The following is a 12,626-nucleotide window of genomic DNA, read 5'->3' on the forward strand; positions in this document are numbered from 1 at the left end:
CACTATTATTACTACTACTACTACTAATAACAACAACAATAATAATAATAATAATAATAATAATAATAATAGCAATAATAATAATAATCTATCTATCTATCTATATACCTAGGCTGCTTCCCCCAAGGAAAGGGAGGTAGCCGAGACAGGACGACACACTCCCCATTTACTCATCCATTCAAACCCATTCATTCGCATCTTAGCCCCAAAGGGGAGAAGGGACATATCCTCACCGCATCACATCCCACAAGGGTCAACTGCGCAATGCAATCAGTGACATCTGCAGCAGGGCCCGACAGCAGAGCTGGTTTACCCCTGCCACATCATAATAGACCCATCCCCTTACCCGCACCTGACCTGACTAGCTGATCAGACCAAGTGAGGGAAAATATCCCCTCAGGGCTGCGTCATCATTTATTCATTCACAATTTCTCTCCATTTATTTCTGTCACTCACAGCCACTCTTCCTTGCTCAACAGATATCCCTCTCGCATCCAGTGCTCTCTTCACACTGTCCATCCATCCTGTTCGTGGTCTCCCTCTCAGCCTTACACCTCTCACATCAGATCTAGTTATCTTTTTCACCAATCGCTCATTATCCATTCTCTCCATATGCCCAAACCATCACAACACCCTCTGCTCAACTCTACCAGCCATCTCCCGAACAACTCCAGTTCTCCTTCGCACTTCATCATTTCGTACTCAATCCATACGCGTCACTCCACACATACTCCTCAGACACCTCATCTCCATTACATTCAAACTTTTCCTCTCTGCTATACCCATATTCCATGTTTCAGCCCCATATAACGCAGTCCGTACCACAACACCTTCATACAGCCTTCTCTTTAAATCCATTCTAAGCGAACGACAGCTAAACACTTTTTTCATTCCTCCCAGCACCTTACCTACTTCATTCATTCTAAACTTCACTTCTGCATCTATTCTTCCATCCATAGCAACATGTGACCCTAAATATTCAAAACACTCTACCTCCTCAAGCAACTCGCCATTCAAAACTATATTTATCCTCCTACCATCTACTAACCTCGTACACTTCATCACTTTACTCTTTTTCTCATTTACTTTCAATTTCCTCCTTTCACACACCCTTCCAAACTCCTCTACCAACTGTCTCAATCTCTCCTCTGAATCAGCCACCAGTGCAGTATCATCTGCAAACAGCAGCTGCTTCAGATTCCACTCTCCACCATCAACATTCACCAGACTCAGACCTCCACCTAACATTCTTGCATTCACCTCCCTTACAACACCATCCATATAAACATTAAACAACCAAGGTGACATCACACATCCCTGTCCCAGCCCCACTCTTATGGGAAACCAATCACTCACAGCATTTCCCACTCTTACACACGCTCTACTATTTACATAAAAACTTTTCACACCTTTTAGTAACCTACCATCAAGTCCATACAATCTTAAAACAGTCCACAAAGCCTCCCTATCAATTCTATCATACGCTTTCTCTAAATCCATGAATGCCCAAAACACATCCTTGCCTTTTGCTAAATACTTTTCACACACTTGTCTCACCGCAAACACCTGATCCACGCATCCCCTCCCTCCCCTAAAGCCACATTGCTCATCAACAATCACTCCCTCTGTACCCTCTCTAACTCTCATAATTAACACTACCATACACCTTACCTACAACACTCAACAGACTTGTACCCCTAAAGCTGGTACATTCATACTTATCACCCTTGCCTTTATCCAACGGGACCACACAAGCACTTGCTCAGTCAATTGGCACCATACCTTTCACAAAGCACACATTCAACAATCTTACTAACCAGTCAACAACAGTCACTCCACCACCCTTCAGGCATTCCACAGCACACCCATCCATACCTGCAGCTTTCCCTGTTTTCATCTCCTTTACTGCCTTCTCCACTTCCCTTCGTGATCAAAGAATCATTCAACACTCCCAGCACATTTATTCCTTGCACCCTTCCATCCGCCAGAATCTCAGCCACCCTTTCCTCCTCTACATTTAACAATCTTTCAAAATACTCTGCCTATCTTTTCCTTACTGCATCCATCTCAGTTAACATCCTTCCATCCTCTGCTTTTACTCGCTCTTCCTTCCCAGACTCTCCCTTTCGCACCCTTTTCACCTCCTTCCAGAACATTTTCTTATTCTGTTGAAAATTCTCAGTCAGCCGCCTACCCCACCTTTCATCTGCTGGCACTTTAGCATCACGCACAGCCCTTCTCGCCCTATTCCTCTTTTCCTTATACCTCTCATATGACACCTCATCCTTCCTCTGCAGCCACACTTCATATGCACGTCTCTTCTCAGCCACAGCCATACTTACTTCCTCACACCACCATTCACTTCCTTTTCTTACACCACCACCCACACGTCTCACACCACACACCTCTTCTGCATGCCCCACCACAGCACTCTTAAACAACTGCCATTCCTCCTTCACACTGCCATTTTCCAGATCTTTCACTGCGTTCCACTCATCTTTCAATTTCTCCTGATACTCTATCATTTTCTCTCTTTTATCCAACTCACTCACTTTCAAAACCTCCCTGCCACACGTAACCCTCCTAGCCCTCACCCATCTCTTACCTATTCTTAACTTTCCCTCCACCAGGTAGTGGTCAGACATACCTCCATCCTCCCTTCTCAGAACTCTCACATCCAACAATCATCCTATTACATTCCTAGACACAACCACATAGTCCATCAATGCTTTATCCACAACCATTCCACCCTCTTGTCTCACCCATGTATACTTATAACTTTCTTCTCGAACAGCGCGTTTCCAATCACCATCTCTCGCTCAACACACATCCCTATCATTCGTTCCCCATTTTCATTTCTTCCAGGCACACCATGCATACCAACTACACCTTCAACTGCAACATTTCCCACTCTAGCATTCAGATTTCCCATCATTACCACATTCACATTCGCTCCAAAACTCTGGAGACACTCATCAACATCATTCCATAAAGACTCCCTCTGTTCTTCATTCCTTTCACTACCAGGCCTATATGCACTCACAAACACCCACAACTCACCTTCAAATTTCGCTTTCACCCACATCAGTCTCGATGACACTTCCTTCCATTCAATCACACACTGCTGTACTTCCGGACTCACTAACAAGGCCACACCTTCTCTTGCCCTTCCTCTATCAACACCTGACAATCTTCCATTCACACTTCCAAACATAGACTCACCCTTCCATTTCATCTTCGTTTCACTCAAAGCTAACACATCCAACTTTCATCTCACAAACATTCTCCCAATCTCCTCCCTTTTAGCCTCAATTGTACTACATCCACGCACATTCATAAACCCAGTCTTCAGGGTACGGGGATAACTCAATCCCCCATCCCTTTCTCTGGCCTGTCTCTTGTTAGGAACTAAAAAACAGAGGAGGGGGTCCCTAGTCCCCTCACCTCGCCCTTTTAGTCGCCTTTTACGACACGCAGGGAATACGGTGGCAGTATTCTTCCTAACACAACCTGGCCGCAGAGTAGTAGTACCACCCCATAGTGCGGCCAGATTGTGTCCCCCCCGCCATAGGGGGAAAAGGTGTTTTCGCCCGGGATAATAATAATAATAATAATAATAATAATAATAATAATAATGATGATAATACTAATCATGCATCCATCCATTATCCAATCCTGTGTTGCTCCACGAGGAGCATAGAAGCCCGGGGCTAGGCAGGTTGGTCCTGACATTTAATATGAGAGTGACCAACCTCACTCATCCCTGAGTGGCATTACATGAGCAGTAAACCCCAACCATCTCTTGGATAAAAACCTACACCGGTTCCATCCGATTGGAGCGCCAAAATTACCCACTAAACCGACCAGACGTCATAATTTGGTTATATGGTTACCACCCAGCATTGTAAATGGTTTCCCGGTGTACAGGAAACCATTTGGCTTGTCACTCAGTGCAGAGTCACCCATAGGCAGAAGGAAGGGGAAAGAATGAAGGAAAGAAAGGCAGAAGAGGGAATGTAAAGTCACCCGTAAACATAAGGAGGAGGAAAGAATAAAGGAAAGAAAACAGAAGAGGAAGGAAGGACGAGAGGAAAGGGCAAACACCCAAAGCAGCATCGAGTGAGTGGATGGTGAGCGTTCCCACCGAACATCAGTTAATAATAATAATAATAATAATAATATTGGCAAAAACAATATAACTGACCAATATTGCGTTGTTATAATCATCATCATCATCATCATCATCATCATCATCATCATCATCACACCAGCAACAAAAACAACAAACATATAATAGTCCTCCCTACGCTGTATGAAGTTATCTGGCATTAGTAAAAGTCAGTATTATACTAAGTCTTATTTGTATCAGGACATTCTTCAACACTGGGTAAAAGAAACAAGAACAAAAATCACGTGAAAGGAAAGATAAGTCAGAAGAGAGCAGAGATTTTCTTGGCAAAGAACTATAACATTCGCTATGTCTTCCCATCTGAGAGAATCACCACAATTCCCTGCATCGAAAAGTAACATAAATATTTTTATTACGATGTCAGCTATTCCTAGCTCATCCTGTCTACTTCAAGACAATTTTACTCAGCTTCAGAGAGACTTTTTCAAATGGATGGGGTAGATATAGCCCCTTTTAATCCACGTTTTACCAACTTATCTGCCTGAAGGTGAAAAAAATCAAATCCTCTGTTTGTAGCGAGGGTGAAAAAAGACGTCCTCGTAAATAATAGCATACATCTCGTAGATCCAGTGTCTCTTAACATAAACAGCATTCATTGCAGGAAGAAAGATTCATTAAAACTTTTCATCAGTTATATACAGGTATTTTTTAAACTCCCGGCCTTGCGAAACCAGTGCGGATGTTATGGTTTGATCGGTGTGTGTGTGTGTGTGTGTGTGTGTGTGTGTGTGTGTGTGTTTATCCGACTGTAACCAGACACAGTGGAAGGGCTGAGGGTCAATTAGCGAATAAAGCTTACTTTTTTTCTTAACAACACGTCAAAGGTAGAGCGTTTAAGGTTAGTTTAAAGATTGATCTGACTAAGTATGCTTTAAAAAATTGTATCCAGTTTACACCAAACGTGATGAAAAGATTATAGGTAAGAAATAAAAGAGTGGAAGGAGGAGGTTAATTCTGGAAACAATCATACATCGGCCAAGGTCACAGGGCAAGGTTAAAATTTGACGTGTGTCTGGATGTAAATGAAATAACTGAAACATTATCGATATGATCTGGACCATAAATGGTTGATGATTTGAAGATCGAGCATAGAGTTTTCTTACTTATAAGCATATGCCTCTGTCTACCTATGGTGGAGGAGCCATTAAGTGATTCATCTGTCCATCTGTGCGTGCGTGGGTGGGTGCTTGCATGTGGGCGGACTTGGGTCCATGCATCTTTAACACTCTTGTGGGCGTGGCATCTGAACCCATTGATGGATTTCCTCCAAACTCTTATCAGTGATGTAGTATTCGGATATGAAATGACTAAGTCAGCTAAGTCAGAGGGTCAAAAGTCAGGGTCATTTGGAGTTGTCTTAGTTTACCTTTGTGGGTTTAATATCTCCTGAACCCCTTAGCATTTTTCGACCAAACTTTTGTCAGTTACAGAGTATGAATGGAAGATGCACTGATTATGACAGCAAAGACAATGGACCAAAGGTCAAGGTTATTCGACTTCCTTTATCCTTGTGGCCGCGACATGTCCTGAACCCCTCGACAGATTTTGACCAAACTTTGCCAGTGATACAGTATGATGGGATGATGAACTCATTAGGTCAACAAGATCAAGTGGTGCTAGGGTCATATGGGATCACCTTAGTTTATCTTTAGTCTCATTTCAACGTACAGTGAGCCATCAGGGAGGGTGTATGGTCAGTCCGTGCACAACACTTGGCGGAGATATACGGAGATATGTTTTGCAATGACAGCTCGGAACCTGAGTTCTTGGTGTTTCATCTTTTTTTTTTTTTTTTTTATTAGGACATTGGATCAAAGGTCAAAGTCACATGGCAAAATCAGCTTAAACATTTTTTTATTTTTTTTTATCAAACTTATATGGAACTTGGTGAAGAGGTATACAACATGACTCCGATATGCGCATTCAATTTTGAAAAAGTCAGTCAAGAGTTAAAATCACAAGGAAAAGTAAAATACCAAGATAACAAGACAAGATAAACTCAGTCAGTCTTGATCTGACTGGACCTAAGTACATTGGAAGTATTAATTATCAGACAAGGAAGAAGGGATTGAGTCTTGAGAATAATCAGTAAAAGGTCAAGGACAATAGGAAAGGTCAAAGATAGACTTGTGTGTCAGTGTTTAACCCATACACACCAGTTGATGTGTTATACTGTCACAATCTGGGGAACGGACCAGTGCCAGTTGACTTGTATAGTTTGTGGCAGTAAGATCCCCAGTCCAACCTGACTACCTTGGCCACCATCCTAGCTGACTGGGGTTAGAAATCTGTGTTGGGGTAGAATATGTCTATATATCTATCTGTCTATTGCCAGACGCCTTAATCCTGTAAGGAGTGGCCACAGACAAATCGCCCCCATCTCGCTCTGTCCAGCGACATCTCAATTCCCTGCTCCCAGCTCACACCTCCCTCTCTCATATACCTCACCACTCCATCCCTCCATCTCATCCTTGGCCTCCCCCTCCCTCCCCCCCGCTGCTGTGGAGGGTCACCTTGACGTGGTGGCGGGGTTTGAAGCGTGGCTGGCTGTGCCACCTACATTGGAGGCATGCTACCTTTGTAGAGTTCGGCATTTATTGCCCATGTGGACCAGGCATCCCCTGCATCACCTGTGGAGGAGGCCTGCTGGTGATGTTAATCTCTGCCCTTTGGCATCTAGGGCGGGACTGTTGCCTCTCCACGTGTTTGCCATGCATGGCATCCCGTAATGCTGGGAGATGGGAATCCTGGAGGTTGAGTGATGCTGCACAATGTGCCCTGCAGCTAGCAGTAAACCTCTTTGGTCCCTTATTCTGGCCCAACCAGGTCAATCGGCGGGTCATGCATTTGGCTAGCGTCAAGTGGGCACTGGGGGGCCTGGTGGCTCCTATCATCCTGCAGTCACCCTTGCCCAGGTCCCCTGGTGGTTACCCGTGTATATTTTCCTGCTACCTCTGGGGTCACCAGTGTTGTTGTCCCTGGCATACGACCTCCCCTAGTTGGGCTCCATGGTGGGTGGAGGAGTGGGGGAAAGAAGTTATTTATAGTCTTATTATGGCTGAATTTTCCCCCAGTTCTGGTACTCGTGTGGCAGGCGGCCGGGTCCACAAGTCCCTAACAACCTGCTATGCCATTGCTTCTGCCGACCCTGTACCACGTAAGGGCAATAAGGGAAAGGAGTGCTTTCAAGGAAGTGGCACTCAGACCTCCAAGAAAGCTCTCTCGCCCTTCATTGAAATGATGCCTGACTTCTTTGTACCTGACCAGTATAGGAAATTCCTGGTTTTGAAGTTGGCCAATGGTTCCTCTTTCATGGATCAAAATGCATTTAAGGTTCACCCTGACCTGGTCAAGGCTTGTGGGTCATCTCTAAAGGTTGTTCCACAGGCAGATGGGTCACTCCTTACAGAGGCCAGGGATGCAGACCAAAGCACCCACATCCATTCCATCAAATGTTTAGCTTCCTGCAATGTCACAGTCACCAGTCATTCCACCCTGAACCAGCCTTGGGGTGTTGTCTTCTCCAAGGAGTTCCTTATGTACTTGGAGGAGGACCTCCTGGACAGGCTGAAAGACCAGGGAATAGTGAAGGTGGAGAGGATAAAGAAAAAGGTAAATGGGATATTGAAAGACACACCATCACTGATTGTCACCTTTGATCGGTTGACATTGCTTGATGTCTTAGAGGCAGCTTACTACTGCCTTCGGGTTAAGGCATATGTGCCAAGACCTAGGCGGTGCTTTCATTGCCAGAGATTTGGGCATGTCAGCAGATCTTGTCATAGGAACATGCAAGTCTCCCACAGGCGTGTGTTAATTGTGGTGGTAATTCACATGGTGAGATGGACTGCCCAAATCCCCCCTCGTGTATCAACTGCCGTGGTGCTCACCCAGCTTCATCAACACAGTGTGACCAGTACAGGTTTGAGAATGAAGTTATGTCAGTTAGAACCCATGAGAAGATTTCTTTTGCAGAGGCAAAGGAAAGGGTCAGAGGGATGTTTATCCGCCCTGGGGTCACCTTTGCCTCAGTTCTTTTACGTCATAAGGAGGCCCCACAGTACTAGACAACACTTCATGCTGCCCCACCTGCTTCACGGGTTAGTCAGTCATCACAGACGTCCCAGTTGGGGGATGCTACTGTGACAGTAACACATGGACGAGGTCTCATTCCAGTAACCACTCCTTCAACTCGTGATATGCAGAATGCTGTTCCCATGGTTAGCACTGTTTGTGAGAATGATGTTTGCCCAACTGCTACTCTGACTGTTTCTGCCCCCACATCGGTGACTGATGGTTTGCACACGTCTGTGGTGGTGGCAGATGTCGATGTTGACCAAACTCCTTCTCCTGTCTTATTCAGTATGCCTATGGCTTCATCTGTACATGGCAAACGTCATAGTTGTTCGTCAGAGTCCTCAGAACATGATGACCGGCCACCTATGGTCACTGTTGTTGACCCTTCTGTTGACACCTCTCCTGTTCCCTCTGTCCAGCAGACTAAGGGATCTAGCCAAGTGACATCTGAAGCTGTAGGTTCACCTCTGGTCCCGTCCCCACCTGGGGATGATGTTGGACAGCTTGTTGGTGCTTCAGATCTGAAGCATGGGATGGCCTCCTCAAATGATTCAAGCCCTGTGGACTCTACTTCCACATCTGGGGCTTCTGGTGGAGGCATTGGCTGTCCTACATCTCCAAAGGTGACCCCCTGGCCACCTTCCAAGCAAACTGGTATGCCCACTCCAAGAAATAGTGTCGTCAAACTTACTTCCTCGTCCTTACGTATGCCTTCAGATGTTTGACAGAGGGTGCGATTTCTGGTGCTGGGCAGGCTCCTCCAAAGGGCTTTCATAAGCATCAATCCAAACCCGCTCACTTGTCAGGTGTACAGTCCTGCACTTAATCATCTCCCCACAATGGATCCTATTATCCAGTGGAATTGTTGGGGGTTACATGGTAACTATGAGGAACTGTGCCATCTTGTTTCTCAATTTACTCATCTGTGCATGTGCATCCAGGAGACCATGGTAGGTGATGCTGTTCCTTCCGGTCCTTCTGGCTACCATGCTTCTTATTTTGATCCTGTGCCGGGCCAAGGTCGTCATGGAGGTGCTGCGATCTTCCTTCACCAGGATATTCCATACAGTCATCTAGATATCTCCACTCTCCTGCAGGCTGTTGCTGTCTGGATGTTTTTATGTCAGCAGTATACAGTTTGCAGTCTTTATCTTCCCCTAGTGATACTGTTGATAGGGCGGTTCTGGAACACCTTATTCGTGGCCTTCCTTCTCCCGTTCTGTTTTTAGGAGATATGAATGGTCACCACCCACCATGGGGAAATAGTGAGGCCAACCCTCGAGGTGTCATGCTGGCCTCTTTAGTGGAAGATGAGGAGTTGGGCATTTTCAATGCCAATAAAATGACTTATTTCCATAGTCAGACTGGAACTTTTATTGCCACTGATTTGTCTTTATGCTCAGCTGATGCTGTTTTAGATTTTACCTGGGATATGCTGCCAGACCTGTATGGCAGCGACCATTTTCCATTGCTTTTAACTGCTAGTTCTGGTGGACCTCAGCCACGTCTTCCTCGCTGGCTTGTGGATAAAGCTGACTGGCCACATTTCAGGAAATTAAGTTCCACTTCCCTTTCTGTCAATGAGCTTGGCTGTCTTACTAAGGCAGTGTCATATTTCAGTGACTTGTTGCACTCAGCAGCCCTTTTATCTATTCCAAGAATGAGGGGTCAATTTCCTAAACGTCCAGTTCTTTGGTGGAACGCTGAGTGCAGTTCCGCAGTGAGAGCCAAACGAGTCGCCTTCTCTCGACATCGTCACAGTGGGGATCCTCAGTGTTGGCGTTTCAGAGGGCACGAGCTCATATGAGGCGGGTTTTAAAGGAGGCCAGGTGTTCATCCTGGAAGGGTTATGTTTCCTTCATCAATTCAAGGACTTCCATCACCCAGGTGTGGAAACAAGTAAGGAAAATTTCAGGGAAATGTACTGTTCCATCTCCTCTCGTTTTATCTGCAGCAGGAGGAACTGTGGCTGATCTTTTTTGCTGTTGCAGAGTTGCTGGTTGATCATTTTGCTAGTGTGTCACAGAAGAATGCAGATACGCCTTCAGCTTGGCACTGTCGGCGCCTAGAGTCTCATGGTCTCAATTTTGCCTCTGCTGGCGGAGAGCTTTACAATGATCCATTTTCAGTTTTTGAATTCCAGGCAGCTCTGTCACAATACCATGACTCCTCTCCTGGTTATGATGATATTCCTTATGCCTTTCTTGGTCACCTGTCTGATGAGTCCCCTTTTTTTTTTTTGTTCCACTGTTTAATAAGATCTGGTGTTCTGGGGAGTTTCCAGCTTGTTGAGTTGTTGCTGTGGTTATCCCCATCCCCAAAACAGGTAAGGACCACCTACAGGCAACGAATTATCGGCCTATTTCTCTGACGTCATGTATATGTAAAGTTTTGGAAAAGATGGTCAATGTTAGGCTTGTGTGGTTTTTGGAGAGAGGTGACTTCTTATCCCCTGCCCAGGATGGTTTTCGAAAAAAGCGATCTACTTCTCATGCACTGCTGTCCTTGGAATCTTTTGTCTGTGAGGCTTTCTCCACTAACCAACACCAGGTCACGGTCTTCTTCGATCTGGAGAAGGCATATGACACTGCCTGGCATCATGGCATTTTACTTTCTCTTCATGAGTTTGGTCTTCATGGGCGTTTGCCTATTTTTATCCAACAGTTTTTATCTAACCGTTTTTTAAGGGTCAGAGTGAACTAGAAGATGGAGTACCACAAGAAAGTATCCTTAGTGTTACCCTGCTATAGCCATTAACAGTGTGGTCAGTGTACTTCCTGATGGTGTACGAGGATCACTATATTTCGATGACCTCTCAATTTCCTTCACCGCCTTTAGAATGTCTCTGATAGAGTGGAAGTTGCAGCTGGCTCTCAATAGAATTTCTGACTAGGCAAAGTTTCACGGTTTCCGTTTTTCTTTAACGAAGACAGTGGCTGTGCATTTTTGTCGTCTTTGGGGAGTTCACCCAGACCCTGACTTGTATCTATATGGTCGGAAAATATCCTGTGAGGAAGAGACGCGGTTTCTGGGTCTTCTGTTTCATAGACGACTAACCTGGGTTCCTCATATTCGTTCTGTTAGGGCAGCATGTCTAAAAGCTTTGAGTCTTTTGAGGATTTTGGCTCATACCTCTTGGGGTGCTGACCGTCTGACCCTCCTCCTCTTGCATAGGTCTCTTCTTCTTCCTAAACTTGAATATGGGTGTCAAGTCTATTCCACTGCAACAGATGCCCATCTCCAGTTGTTAAATTCTTTGCATCATGCTGGTGTACGTCTGGCAACCGGGGCATTGAGATCATCCCCGATTTCAAGTCTGTTGGTGGATGCTGGTATACTCCCCTTGGATTTGCGACGCCAGTTGCTAATGATGTGTTGGTATCGTCCTCACCTCATTCCAAACTCAATTTCTTGTGTCATCATCTCTGAGGATTCCCGATCTTCTGTTTATGACACCCGTCCTAGTTTCCTGAAGCCCTTTGGTTACAGGATCTGGTCTGCTATGTTAGCCCTCTCTGTCCCAAGACTGCCAGTTTGTCCACATAGGACCCCAAGGGTGGGTTCTTGGCTACTCCCTCGTGTGACATTTTGTAGGTCCATTGTTGAAAAACGTGCTTGCTTCCCTCTCAGGTGTCCCTCTCTCTCTTCTTGGAACATGCCTCCACTCGTAAGGGTTCTGTCCTCGTCTATACTGACGCATCTAAGACTGAAACTGGAGTAGTTTTGGGTGTTGTCTTCCCTTCCTTTAGTAGGGGTGGTAGCCTATCTGGCATTAATTCAGTGTATACGGCAGAACTGGCTGCAATTTTGTATGCTCTTAAAATAATTCTTACTCTCCTCCAATCCGTTTTTGTGATTTTTAGTGACTCACATAGTGCTCTGGCTGCACTGGAGCTTTTTTGCATCCCATCCATTGGTTTTATCAATTTTAGGGTGGTTTTTTCTTATTGGCCGTCGTGGCCGCCATGTGGACTTCTGTTAGGTTCCCTCACATGTTCCTGTGGGTGGCAATGAGAGGGCAGATACATTAGCTAAAGCTACTTCTTCTCAACAGCCCCCAACTGACTACCCACTTCCTGTTTCTGATGTAACACCTTACTTGCAGTGCACATTCCATACGTCTTGGCAGAGACACTGGGATGATGTTACTCATAATAAGCTGAAAGAAATCTTTCAGAGGGTGTTGTGCCAAGGGTTCTCCCCTCCATGCCTCGGCGATTGGAGGTGGCTCTTGCTAGACTTCACACTGGGCACTCTTGGTTTACACATGAGTTCCTCATGAGTGGTGAGACTCAACTGTACTATGATGACTGCCTTGTTCTCTTCACTATCCGCCACTTGCTGGTCGAGTGTCTAGGTT

This window comes from Coenobita brevimanus, chromosome 86, assembly GCF_032717465.1.
Source record: "Coenobita brevimanus isolate Jiangsu-jjx chromosome 86, ASM3271746v2, whole genome shotgun sequence".
Taxonomy (NCBI): Eukaryota; Metazoa; Arthropoda; class Malacostraca; order Decapoda; family Coenobitidae; genus Coenobita; species Coenobita brevimanus.